Consider the following 14,949-nt stretch of genomic DNA (forward strand, 5'->3'; position numbering starts at 1 on the left):
TAAATCTTTAAAAAAATTATTTGCTCCCCCCCAATAATGATACTTACTTATTGAAGCAGAGGCAGACTAAAAGCCCCTCACTTAGAGAAAAGAGCTGTTCACATATTGGTGGACATTCGTTAAACACGGCAGTGTGCGTACAAACACACTCATACGACTCTCACAAATGGGCCCCTATAATATAAATGTAGGCTTATTGCTTTTCTAAAATGACAAGCTATCCTATGCCCTTTGTAGATCATTCAAATAACAATTTAACAATTCTTTTTACACTAATTTTAAAAATTAGGGGGCATCTACACTGGGATAGGAAAGCCCTCCCTCCCCATAACTGCCCATGACAGGCTTGCAAATCTCTTTCCACTCCTCTATCATAACACTACCTCTTTGTAAGTTGACTTCATGTCCTGTGTTCTAGAACACTGGTTTGTTTTTCAGTGATGTCTGTTTCATTATCCAATCCTTCTGCTGTGGTTCTCGTTTTGATATTAGCAGTTTGTGTGGTTTATTGTTTTTAATTTCCAAGAACTCTTTGTCGGATTGATTGTTTTCATAGCAGCCTGTCCTTGTTTAATGAATGTAGTATTGGTTCCCAAAACGCTCCAAGGATATTAATCTTTCTTTCTTTTCTTTCCCCATCCAAAAATAACTGATCAGTTAGAAAAATCAGATAAGCAACCAATCTACATTTGACACCCTCTCACTCCGTAAATAATCATCGTTACTTTTTTTTTTTTTCCCTGTTTCTCTCCTTGTGTTAACTGTGTTTCCTGTGCTTGCCACTTTCTGGCGCTTGGCTTTTCTTCAATGCCTTAGGATCCTTGCATGTGGGTTTGTACTCATTAGTGAAGATCTAGATTCATCAGTATTGATGGCTGTTGTGAGCATCCTTCACAGATATGAAGGTCACTGTTTTAATTCTCTCGTCATGGCTATTCCCAGAGTGCAACGTTTGGCTGCGTGTTTTGGGGGTGGGCTTGTCTTTGCCTGCAAGGCACGTATGGCCAGTAGGGGGGTTCTCTGTAGTTCCAATGGATGAGGAAGGGGGCTGGTGGACTGAAGATTCTCTTTGGTGGAGAAAGATAGAATTTACCCTGGGAGCAGAGTATGTGGGTGTATGTCGGAATTGCTTGGAGGGCGTGTTAAACGTCTCCCGGGCCCCACTGGCTGTGTTTCTGATACAGAGGGCTTGGGGTGGGGCTTGAGAATTTGCCTTTCTAACGCATTCCCAGGGGCTGCTGCTGCTGGTCCAAGGTTGGCACTTTAAGAAACACTGAATTAGGGGATCTCACTGTCCTCCATCCCTCCCCCCTACTTAACTTTTAATGTGGCCATTTCTCAACATACACGAAAGTTGAGAAAATAAAGAGATAACCCCCTGCTAATAAGTAAATAAATAAACTCACCACTAAATTTTAAATGCTTCTGTTACTGACTTATTTTTAAAGATTTTATTTATTTATTTGAGAGAGAGAGTGAGAGAGAGCACAAGAAGGCAGAGGGGCAGAGGAGGGAGAAGCAGGCTTCCCACCAAGCAAGGAGCCCGACTCAGGGCTCGATCCCAGGACCCCGGGATCATGACCTGAGCCGAAGGCAGACGGTTAACCGACTGAGCCACCCAGGTGCCCAGATTCTCGCTACTTTTCTCGTGTCTGCATACTCTTCCATCCGCCCCACGATGGCAAGCCTACACCATGTTTGGATAAGTTTCTAGATGCAAGTGATTTACATAGGTGGAGATCAGCTATGTCGACTTAGTTAATACGCTTCTAAATATTCGAGAAAGGTGCGTGGAAGTGGAAAACAGGGATTTAGAATGCGAGAGTCTCCTCTAACGTCTCTGCCCCTCCCTGGCCAGCACCAGGATCTTCTGAGCATAGCAACAACATCACCATGCAGAGCTGCACACCTGCCCTGGGGAGCAAAATGTCCCTCCAACCACCTCCGGCCAGTTTCTCTTCAAGCTGGTAAGTTGTGCCAGCGCCCCATTTAAAAAAATTAGATTTAAAGTTTCTGGGGGGCAGAGACCAGGTTTTAAAAGAGAGAGAAAGCTCAGCTGGGCGTGGATGGGTCTTCACCTATGTTGTTTATCTGTGGGTTTGCCTGCTCTGGGCATCAGAGCCTGGAAATCTGTGCCAAGAGTCACAGGAGTGGAGCACCGGGTCCCGCCTGACCTTCCCTGGGCCAAGCACACTGGACAACCTACCAAAGAGCGAATGGACACCAGCTACCATTTCTTGCTCTTTAATGTTTCTGTAGATAAACAAAAACATTAATTTTTGTAAATTTTGTAAATAAACAAAAACATTGTATACATTTTGTATTATACATTTTGTGTGTGTATGTATGCAAAATGTATACAAATAGACATGAAATGTATACAATAGGCAGGAAATGTATATAATAGACATGAAAGTCTGTCTCTCCAATCTTACATCCCAAAGGCAGGCACTGCTAACAGTTAGGTATTTTTCTTTCCAGAACCTTCTATGCATATAAACCTGCTTTGTCATTCTTGTATTCTCACTTTTTCTAGACTTTTAAAAACATATTATAGACATTTAGAGTCACAATTGTACAGCATTCTTCCCACAATTGCAGAGTTGTCCTAACTGAGGACCACATACGTCATATCTGTCAGTGTCTATCTGAGTGTATTCTGAAATCACCTGGCAGGCCCAGGGGCTCACCACTCCAAGAAGGCCTGGGGCTCTTCCACTTGGGCTCTGCTCTGGGTTTCTGCCCCCACGTGTTCTTTAAATGTCAGGATTTGAAGTTGGATGCCGACCGACCCTAAAGCTCCATCCCATTTCATTCTAGAGGATTGCCTCTGCCACTGCTTTCTTCCTAGGCTGGTGTGTCCCCATTAGCCACTAAAAATAGTCCTGGGCTCAGCACGCGGGCTTGCGGCTAGATCCAGGTCTCACTTGGTGACCGCTTCCCTGGGGCACGGACAGGCAGGGCACAGGTCACCTCTGTTTCTGCCATCCTCGGTCCCCACTGCCAGGTGGAGCGTCTACCAGACTGAGCTCGCTGCAGATGGAGGGCTTAGAATTCTGTGCTAACTGCTCCCCAGGATGCCATCCTGTGGGCCCGTCTCCGCACTCAGTAATGACTTCTCCACGGCAGCCAAGAAACAAGCCCAGTGCAAGCCATCTATCTCAAAGGGCTTCCTGCAGCTGGAGGAAGGAGCGTGTGCATGTGTATGCACGTGCGTGTGCATGGGTGTTCTCTCTTCTGCACCCTCCCCCTGCCCGGGCTGCAGAATTCATATCATTCTGTCCATTTCTTCATTCCCCTTGTGAAGCAAGGACTCCGAGTGGTGGTGAGCTGGTCAATGTTAGCTAACCAGCTCCCCGGAGGAAAAAGCCCTGATGAGCATTTGCGGATTTCTAGGGTGTAAATAGTCCCACCATGGCCAATTGCAAGCTATCAACATGACATCACTAACTTTGGAGTTGGGAAGAAAGGCACAGAAACCACCACCGTTATATAGGATTTCTGCCACACACACAATAGACATAAATAGCCTCAAAAGCACTGAGGTTAGTAAAAGAAACAGGAAGTGATGAGTTTTGAATATTTATTACTTCTTTTTTAATCCAGCTCATTTCTAAGTTTATATGCTTTGATTTTTAATAACAGCTGTGTTTAACAACTGACTCAAAAAATTCCTGAAACTTTAGCAATTTGCTCCTATGCACCAGTCCAAGCCACTGAAGGCTCAGTACACCTCTGAGTGGCTCTCAGAGAGGAGCAAACTCATGAGTTTCAGCATTTTCTTAAACATTTCTGTGAAACAGTTCCCCACTTTTCTGCACAGTCCTTGGGGGCTGTGTGGCAAGTCTTCTCTCAGGCATGGTGCCCAACACCCACATCTCAATTCTTCACTCTTCTCAAGTGGACTTCTGATTCTTTCGTAGTCTTTTGGGGGGGAAGGGGAGAATTTTCTAGAATGTTCTAGAAAGAATGATTCTGGGGAAATAGTTGTTCTGAGTACCTTTCGCAGAGGTCAAGTTGGGCCTTGATTCTAACATGCAGATCTGCACATATTCCTTGTTTCTGAATCTCTAGAGGATCTGAGTAGAGAGCTATTTGAGCCTCCAGAAAGGAAACCAAGAGCCTTGGTCACCTTGACTCCTGGGGACCTGCTTATCTGAGACGAGGATAGAGACCATGCAGCCGGAGAGCAAATGGAAAAGACTCCAGATGCATTTCCAAAAGCTTTCCTTACACAAACTCTCCATTTGAACTTCCAGTAAGAGAGCCAGAAGATCTCTTTCCACTAATTAGGAATCCAAATTCAGTTTTTGGATTAAATCCAATGAACGAGCTTAGGTCTTCGAATTGGCATGATGTATTATATAGATGTATATACATATTATACATATATACATATATATAATATGTATATATTTATACATGTATAAATATATAGATAAATATACATGTATAAATATATAGATATATATTTATAGATATATAGATATATATTTATACATGTATAAATATAGAAGTCAAGAGCTGTGTATGCAGTGCTCCCCTCCTTGGGTTAGCCTGCTGGCGGTGGGGTGTGGGAGCTGAATTCTACCCAGACCTGCCTCTGTGTTATGCTCCAGGATGTGCGGCTGACTTGCCCGCACTTCTCACTCCACACCCGCTGCACCCCTCTCCCTCCCCACTCCCTCTGATCTTGTTTTGGGATCCTTTCTCAGCACAGCACTCCAAGGACCACCTATGTACCAGGGGAAGCACAAGGGAGGAAACAAATGTGTTACTCCCCCATCACCAAAACATACACAAATACCCACACACATAAATACACAGACACAACCAAACACACCTGTGCGCGCACACACACACGCTTACACACAGAGTTCATAATGGGTCTTTCGGGAAACCTTTCAGACACCGAATTTCTTGCCTTTAGCCCACCTACTCTTATTTGACTAGCGTTGGCCAGCTTAACCAGCAAGGGCTTCCTGCAGCGAGCTACCCGATTCCATGTGAAGACGTTTCTGTGAATGGTTTGAATGGTTTCTGGCTTGGGCGTCCATCAGTCCGAGGATTCTGCACCCAATCATGATGTGGCGGGAGGGAGCAGTTTCTGCACCAGCAAACAATGCTCAGACACCACCTGGGTGTCCTACAATTCAACTCAGTTCTCACACTGTCTACCTGGGGATGGCATCAGGTCCCACAGGCTGAGGACTCAGTCCCACAGGACTGCCGGGGACTCCGGATGCCAATCATCAGACCAGGGTGTCCCCTGTGCTTCGCACTGACTGGCTACAGACTGGAGGTTCCAACAACCCCATCCTTGAGTTCCATTAATTTGCTAGAGCAGCTCTCAGAACTCAAACTTTTTAGTTACTAGATCACCAGTTTATTATAACAGATTATAATTCAGGAACAGTCAGATGGAGGAGATGCATAGGACAGGGTATGGTGAAGGGACACGGAAAGCCCCGTTCTCGCCACATCTCCACGTGGTCACCAACCCAGCAGCTCTCCAAACTCTGTCTGTTTGGGGTTTTATAGAGGCTTTATTACATGGGTACGATTGATTAAACCACTGGCCATTGGTGATTTGGTCATCCTCTCCTCTTGTGGGAGTTGGTGGGATTGAAAGTTCCATCCCTGTAGTTCACATGGTGGTGGGTCCTCCGGGCAACCAGCCCCCATCCTTAGGTGCTTTCCAGAAGCCCCTCAGTAACATAACAAAGCACACACCTTTGTGACTCTCATCACTTAGGAAACCCCAAGGGTTTTAACAGCTCTGTGCCAGAACCAGGTGGAAACCAACTATATATTTCTTATTACAAATCACAATATCACAGCCCCAACTGGGGCATGGAGGGCGGCCTGGGGGCGCAAGGCCATGTGCGCATCGCGTGAAGTTCCCTCGTTCCTCATCTGCAGCGGTGTCTCCGATCGCACCACACTGAGGTGACAGCGGGATCACGGAGAGGGGAGGCGGATGGAAGGGGAGCGCACAACTGCAGGCTGGCTTTGAGTCTGAGTGTCCACGTGGAAGCAGCCACAGAGGGGAAGACGGGAGAGCCGTGGCAGGGACACGCGGCTCACCTGCCTCCTGGTCGCAGTCATTAAATCTGCTCGATGTCATGAGAACAAACAACTTCCCTAATAAAGAACCCGGCGGATATTTCCCAACTAATTGTTTCAAAGTAAAATCTCCACGGAATGCTTCAAATTCCTGGAAAGGTTGCCTCTCATCCCCTCACATCGCATCCCCGATTGCCCATCTTCCTTGGGCTGCGTCGAGTTCCACATCTGTTCCCGTGATTTATGATTCAAGGCTCCAGGCTTTTTATTACTTAACTTTTTCTGAGCACCTACCTGCTATATGTGAGAGGCATTGCACGTTGACCTATTTACCACACACCCCTTCCAAGGCTCAGACAGGCCAACAGACATCTCAGAGCCCCCTGGACTACCCCCTCGCTGGTCAGGAGCTGGGGGGCTCTCTCCCCACACATCCACCCCACCTGGCTCCCTCTGCCCTGGGCCCCCCCTGCTCTGGGCCCCCGCAAGGCTGCCGATACTCTGCATCTCCGGGCTGCAGTCAAGGTGTCTGCAGGGCCACTCTCCCTCTGGAGGCTCAGGGAAGAATTCGTCCCTTGCCTCTTCCAGCTTCTGGCCTCGGCCGGCCCTCCTTGGCTAAGGGCTGTGCACCTCTGCTCTCTGCCTGGAGGACGGCATTGCCTTCTCCCATCTCTGTCCGGTCTCCCTCCACCTCTCTGGTGACTGCAGTGAGGACCCACCAGACCATCTAGGATAGTCTCCCCATTTCAAGACCCTTATTCACCTCTGCAAAGTCTTTGCCATAGAAGGTAATGTTTGCATGTTCCAGGGATTAGGACCCGATCTCTTTGGGGCTATTCAGACTGCTGCCTTGTTACACCTCCCGCATTTTGAGTGTGCTGTCTGCCCCTGCTAGGGCTCGGTCCACACAGCCTGGCTCAACTTAGATGCAGGAGTGCGAAGTCAAGCCCTGTGAGTAAGGTACCATGATAACTTGCACAAGGCTTTCAAAACCATGTATATGCTAATGACTCCCAAATTGACATCTCTGGTCCATTCCTTCCCTCCGAGTTCCAAGATCATGTGTCCAGTTGACTATGTGATATTTCCATTTGAATATTTGCATTTCCATTTCATTTCATAGGCCCCTCAAGCTCGTGGGGTAAAATCCATCTCTCCTCTTTTCCTGCCTCGCACCTGCTCTTTCCCCAGGCTTCCTGTCCAGCAAACAGCCCCACTACCCACAGGTTCACACAAGCTGGAAACCTGGAAGTCCACCGGTCTCTGACATATCTGAACAACCTCCCCACACCAACCAAACAATTCAATGCACCGTCCCTGCAGATTCTACCTCCAATTCATTACCGTGTCCCTGTAGGTCCCACGTCCACGACAGATCTGGATTCTTGTCTGTTCTCCCCATCTCTGCGGACACTAGTCCAGTCCCAGGCACCTGAACCATGACGATGGCCTCCTGAATAGCTCCTGCTTCCACTCCTCTCTAGTGCCGTCTCCAAGCATCCAGAGGGATATTTTATAAACCTGGGTCGGATCACATCACTGCCTCACAGAAAATTGGTCAATACCTGCCAATTGCATGCCCTCGCCCACCCCACTTTTTGCTGACCCCATTCCCAACCTTCTCATTGATATCCCCATGCCTGGAAGGACCTTTCCTCCATGTCTTCACATGGCACCGTTGTTGGGTCTGGGTTAGCCAGTGCTGAGTGCAGGTCTCAACACAGTGGAAAGCTAGTGAGCGCCCCTCTTGATGGGACAGCCGCAGAGTCATCTCGCAAAGAGTGAGAATACCAGGAGGAATGAGGGACAGTGGCCCTTGGTGGACTCCCCCACGTGGTGGACAACATGGAAACCGGGCTGATCCAGAAAAGTGGGCCCCCTCTGATCTCCCCGGAAACAGAAGGGCCTTCCAAGTCCTGAATTCATCTGGACTGGCCATCTGAGCCTCCTGGGTCCCCATGAGAGATAGTTGGGCTGTTCCTCCTGGGCAAGAGGTGTCTGGCCTGTGGGGAAGATCCTGTCTGCCTGGTGTCCCTGCTCAAGGTCACTGGAGAGGTCTGATTAGCAAAGGGTTGCATCACCATGGTTGGTACATGGCATGTGACTATTTGTTCCTGCCGCCTTAGCTCTCCTGTCCGCATCCCCCTCTAGGGGCAGTGATTGGCAGCAGGACGAGGAAGTCCAGATGCCTGCTGAGTGTCAGAGAAAGGCAACCTGAGATCCAGAATGAGTCACAAAATAAAAATACCTGCATGGACACGCAAGGTTACCGTGCACAAGCTGAGGAAGCGCAGGAGCCCCTCTGGAAACGCTGCTGTGGCGGAAGCCATGCCCGCAAGCAGCTCCCGGCCGCGTGTGCACGGCCTCAGCGCGCACCTTACACCCAGAGCACAGGCTCCCGGGCGCCCAGGGGCTGCAGGGGCCCCGCGGTGCGGCCCCAGGCTGCGCGGGGGGCGCGGGGGCCGGCAGCCGCGGGGTCACCCGCGCTTCCTTACTCTAAAATTACCCTGGAGGTCAGGCATAAATCACTGAGGTTTTTTCCCTGTGGTCACTAGATGTCACTGCAGGAAAAAATCTGACCAGAAAACAGATGCAAGGGAGAGAGATTAATGTTTCGGATCCTAAGGAAGTGGTCGCCTGGGCAACGGGGAGCACGTGAAAGAACTTCCTTCTTTGTGGACACCAGCGGCTTCCCAGTGGTACCACCGTCAGCGCCCCAAACGCGAGACGCTGTCTGTCCCGAACCCAAGGGAAGGGAGCAGCGCGGGAGGGGCGGGGCGGGGGGGCGGTGCAGACAGACAGACGGACACACAGACAGCATCTGGCCGTGTGAGCGCTCGGCAAGCCTGTGTCCATTCCAACGGAATTCCAAAGACCCCAACCACAATGACGGTTTTCCCCGCCCCATGTTCACTATGGTGATAAAGACGCGCCCTTTGGCAAATTCGACCACAGCTGCGGAGACACCGAGACAGGGCGGAGCCCAGACCCCCGGCGTGAGGCCGCACCTGAGTTCACGGGCAGGAAAACCCCGGGGGACTGAAGGGCGGCAGAGGGGCGGTCCGGGGGCAGAGGCTCAGCGCCCACCGCCGGGCGCTTCTCCTCTGCTTTTGCACTTTCTGTGCCACCTCTGCGGGAGGGAGGGGATTCTACTCCAGGCGGTGGAGGCGGGAGATGAGAGAGGGGAGGGAGGTGGGCAGTGTTGCCTTAAGTCAGCCCCGACCAGCTAACTGCCTGCTCCTGTGGCCGGGCAGGTGCAGGCGCAGATCCCGCCGCCTGTGGCCACCGCAGCCCCGAGCATGGTGGTTCCGGCGAACCCTGGCCATCGCCCGAGGTGCCAGTGCCCTTGAACTGCCCTCTGGCTTTTCACAGCCAGCTTCCTTCCCGCCTCCGTTGGAGCTGGCTCCCGAAGCCCCGCTGACCTTTGCATATTGGAATCAATCAGCTCACTCGAGCCCCCAGGCGTGACCCTTGGGAGATATTAGCGTTTAAAGGGTAGCTTCTTCTCCAGATGCAGATCCAATTGCTAGAACGTATGCAAGTGCAAGCGCAGAGAATTCTAGAGCTGACTCCATCCAGAGCTAAGAAAACCAGGCATCTTCTTCTCCTCGACAAGGCCTTGGGCAGGGTCTCCCACAAAGCCCCTGGGTGCAGCGGGGAGGGTCAGACCCCGGTCGGGGCCGGCAGGACCTCCATGTGGAGAGATGCTGGTGTCTCGGGCAGGGCACTCAAGAAGTTGGCCAGAAGAAATTGTACCCGGAGCTGGGAAGGAATTACAAAAAAACAAGAAACATACGTTCTGAAGACCCAGATCCACACCAGCCTGCTCAAACCAAGGCCACGCTGGAGCCATGGGCAGAGGTGCATGAGAGGCGGGGGGGGGGGGGGGGGGGGGGCTTCGAGGCCACTCGGGCTGCTCGCGTTGGGCCAGGGCTCAGACCTGGAGCCTCGTGGCCAGCCTCTGGGGACAGCCTTTCAGGACAAGCTGTAGTCTTGCTTTTTTGTATCGTCATCCTTCTACAAAAAATATTGGTATTCATATTATTTTTAAAAATACAAACTCATTATTTGGGCCTGCTGTGCCCAGAACAGCAAGCTGGTTTCTCGGCTACTTCAAGTGTTTGTTTTATCCTAGGCTTTCATTGTTACTGAATGTCTATTAAATATATCGAGCCAAATTATCCGTATTGGCTGTTGTTGAGACAACCTGTTTTAGGCTTCCTTTCCAACGCGCATGCGTGATGAGAGCTCAGAGCGCCCTCCCCCGGGAAGCCTCCCGTCCTGCCCCCACACTGCGTGGTGCAGCCTAGGCCTGGCTTGCCAGCGCCTCAGTTCAGGGAACCTTGCAAATCGTGATGGGAGAACGGGGTCTTGGTTCTACTGCCTCCCCGACCCTCAGCAGGAAACTTCTCTCTTCAGAGCTGCTGGTTGATGCTCCTCACTGCGCCCCAGCCCCCCAAGACAGGTGGCACACCGTCAGGTGCATTTGTCATAAAGAGGGGAGGGCTCTTTGGATACTTAGCTCTGTGGGTTGCTAGACCCAGTTCCCGCGTGGGTGAGGTGGGGGGGCTTACCCACACCCACAGGCAATTGGGACACCAGCAGGTTGAGGGCTCAGTCTTACAGGCCTGCCTCCATCCCCCATGCCTGCCCACCCCAGAGGCCAGGTGCACGCTCAGATTGTGGCCTGTGTTTCTACCTGTGCAGATCAGAGGCTCCAACACCCCAGCCTTGGGTTTTGGACACCAGCTGCAAGTCTAGGTCGTCACCTGGGCCTCAGACTGACAGGATATGAATCAGTGGTTCCTGCAACCCGGTCCTCTGGTTGCATTAAATTTGCTAGAGTGGGTCACAGAACTTACTAGATAACTGGTTTATTATAAAAGGATATAACTTGGGGCACCTGGGTGGCTCAGTCAGCTGGTTTCAGCTCAGGTCATGATCTCATGGGTCATGAGATCGAGTCCCACGTCAGGGTTCCCTACTCAGCATGGAGTTTGCTTGAAGATTCTCAACCTCTGTCCCTCCACCCATGCACTCTCACTCTCTCTCTCAAATAAATAAATCTTAAAAAAAAATAAAATAAATAAAAGGATCTAACTCAGGAACAGCCAGGATGGAAGAGATGCACAGGGCAAGACAGGGGCGGCGGGGGCGGGGGGGGGGGTGGCGTGGAGCTTCCATGCTCCCACCATGTCCATGTTCATCAACCCAGAAGCTCTCTGAAACCCATTCTTTTGTTTTGTTTTTATGGACACTTCATTACATAGGATTGATTAAATCATTGGCCATTGGCGATTGATCTGACCTCCAGCCCCTCTCCCCTCCCCAGAGGTCAGGGCATGGGATTGAAAGTTTCAACCTTCTAATTGCCCAGTTGGTTCTTCTGTCAACTAGCCCCCACCCTTAGGAGCTTTCCAAAAGTCACCTCGCTAACATGACAAAAGATACCTTGATGCTCCTGTCACTTAGGAAATCCAAGGGTTTCAGGAGCCAGAAATAGGGACGAAGACCAAATACATATTTGTCATAAATCACAATATCAAACAACCAAATGCATCCATGTTAAAGGCAACACGTGCAAGTCAGGAAAAGATGCCATGTTTTGGGTTTTGGCAAATGTTAATGCGTCTGGCAACGCTTGCCTGGAAATGTGCTCATTGTGGAATATTCCACCTGTACTCAAGGTGGGGCTGCCCCTCCCCAGCACAGGAAACCATAGTGCCCACCATCCCTCTGCAGGCCCGGCCCCTTCAGGGCCCATGCACCTTGCCCAGATGCTTCTGCAGCACCTTCGGGCCTCGACCCCGGGGGTTCTGGGAGGGAGGCAGGACACTGGCTGTGCTGGCTGCACCAGATGGCTTGTTAGAGACCAAGAGTTTCAGGTCCCACCTCAGCCCTACTGGCCAGTGTTTATAGCTTCACACTGAAACCTGAGAAACACAGCGGCCGCAGACTATGGCCAGTAGGCTAAATCTGGTGACCACCTGTTCCCTGTATGGTCCACAAGCAAAGAAGGGGCTTTGTGTTTTTAAATGGTTGGTGCTCTAGACTGATGTTTGTATGCCCCCCCCCCCAAATTCATATGTGGAAACGTACTCTCCAGTGTGATGGCACTTGGAGGTGGGGCCTTTGGGAGGTGATTAGGTTATAAGGGTGGAGCCTCATGAATGGCATTAGTGCCCCTTATAAGAGAGACCCCACATGATGGAATATTATGCAGTCATAAAGAAGGCAATCCTGCCCTTAGTGACAATATGGACGGGCCTGGAGGGCATCATGCTAAGTGAGATAAGTCAGACAGAGGAAGGTAAATACCATACGATCTCATTTATATATGGAATCTAAAAAGAAAAACCCAAACTCATAACAACAGACTAGAATGGTGGTCACCAGTGGTGGTGGATGGGGGTCGGTGGGATGGGTGAAGGCAGTCAAAAGACAAAAAATGCCAGTTATAAGATAAGTAAGTCCTGGGGATGTAATGTACAGCATGGTGACTCTAGTTCACAATTTTGTATTGTCTATTGGAGAGGTTGCTAAGAGAGTGGATCTTGAAAGTTCTCACAGCAAGAAAAAAAACTGTAACTACGTGAAGGGATACATGTTAAGTAGACTTATTGTGGAAACCACTTTGCAATATACACCTATGCCAACGTGTTACATTGTTTACCTGAAATTAGTACAAAGTTATATGTCAATTATAGTCTAACAAACCGAGAAGAAAAACAGAGCCCAGAGAACCATGTGAGGACACAGTGAGAAGACAAGCCGTCTGTGAACCGGGAAGTGGGGTCTCACCAGACATGGAATGTACACGGGTGCCTGGTGAGACCCCAGGTGTCTGCACTGAATATGCAGACATACATTACTATCGTTTGTAAGCCACCCCAACCCAATGGCGCTCTGTTAAAGCAGCCCTGACAGACTATAACACCAGGAAAATAAAATAAAAGAAGAAAATATTCCATGATGTGAGAATTACGCGAAATCAAATTTCAACATCTCTAAATAAAGTTTTATTGGAACACAGCTACGCTCACTCCTGTATGTATTTCTATGGTTCTTTTCACACCGCAAGAAGAGAGCTGAGTAGTTAGGACAGGGACCACAAGTGGCCCACAAAGCCCGAAATATCTACTGTTTTGTCCTTTATGGGAAGATTTTGTCCAGCCTTGATCTGTAGGATCAGATGCCACCAACTCATCTCCTATTTCCCATGATTTTCCAACACTTGTTCCCCAGAAGGTGCAAACATGGCCTCCTTCTTTGACCTCGTCACTCCATCCCACAACTTGTGTGACTCCCATCCTGTTTCCCGTGCCCCCACCCCACACTCCTCCTTGGACAAGTGCAGAATGCAGGGCTCTCCTTTCCTGAAGACTTGGTGGGTTTCAGTCGCAGCCTCAATTTCTCCTTCGCTGAACTCTGGTGCAGCCTGTTCACTGGGAACACACAGGTCAGCATGGCACTGAATGCTTCATTCCGGTTTTATTGGGGATTTTTTTTAAGATGGCTAATCTGAGTGCCATCCACGGAGCTCTGGGCATAGAGAAAGCACTCAATAAATTGTTTACTGAGACAATGACTGAATTAATGGGCCATGTCATCTATTTCTGGGTGCTCTTCACAGCACCCAGCACAGCTATGGGTAGACAGTGTCTAATAGAATGATTAATTGATGAACTGATTTTCCTTCAAGAGGTCCGGAACACCTCGTCTCATCCCTTCACCCATTCATCCTCCACAAATATATTAAGCCTTGATGCTGTGCTGGTTTCTAGGATTACAAGGAGGAATTAAGATAGAAAACACCTTTATTATCTTGCAAATCAGTAAGAAAGGGAGGCATGTGCTGTAAGTAGCCCGGTGGTTGGCTCCTTTCTGCTCATACAAAGATCTCTCCACCTGCTGGGCATCTCCAGGAGCCCCACATACACACAAAACACTTCCGGCTTGTGGGATGAGAGATGTGGTGGGTGTGGTCCTGCTGCCACCCTGCTTTCCCTGCAGTTCCTGGCACCAAGTTCCCTGCATGGCTCAGGACCCATCAGAGCCACTTTGAGGACATGACAGGTGCTTCTTGCTCCATGCTGGCCTCCGAGTTTCACAGGGTACAGAGGTCTCTCCTGAACTCCTGGGATACTGGATGCTCTGCAGGCTGGAGCAGTATGATATGCATCCTTTCCAAGTGAGGAGTGAGGCCACGCTATGTTGTGCCAGAGTCCCAGTGTGTTCCTGGGTACTTCTATTGAAGTCCTAACCTCTAGGACCTCAGAATGTGACCTGATTTGGAGACAGGGTCATTGCAAAGGTAATTAGTTAAGCTGAGGTCATACTGGAGTAGGGTGGGCTCCTAATCCAATATGTCCAGTGTCCTTATAAAAAAAGGAAATTTGGACCCAGAGACATACATGCAGGGGGAAGTCGATGTGAAGACAGACACCTACAAGTCAAGGAGAACGGCTTGGAACAGCTGCTCCCCCACAGCCTGTGGAAGAAACTAACCCCACCAACACCGTGACTCTGGACTTCTAGAATTGCAGACTGTGAAACATTCCATTTCTATTGTTTAAGCCAGGGATGTTGTCCTCAGAATCCCCACTCCTACTGACCAATAAGATTTGGTTACCTGGTCCAGCTCATCCTGCTTGGCTCCTTCCTCCTTGCGAGGAAGCCTCTTCCCCCAGGCTCTTTGGGCCCCTTCCACCCATAGGTACCTGCAGGGAAGCCCACCCATCTGCCCTACCAGTGGAGGCTAGTCCGGTGCCTGGCAGAGGGCACCGTGTGAGACTTTTCCCAGGATGGCCCTCAGCCCCCATGCAAACACCACCCCACACTGACCAGCTTGCTTCCATAGACCAGACCTGGGACTATCTTATA

This window comes from Mirounga angustirostris, unplaced genomic scaffold (genome assembly GCF_029215605.1).
Source record: "Mirounga angustirostris isolate CCGP_5_RB_7025 unplaced genomic scaffold, mMirAng1.0.hap1 SCAF_3, whole genome shotgun sequence".
Classification (NCBI taxonomy): Eukaryota; Metazoa; Chordata; class Mammalia; order Carnivora; family Phocidae; genus Mirounga; species Mirounga angustirostris.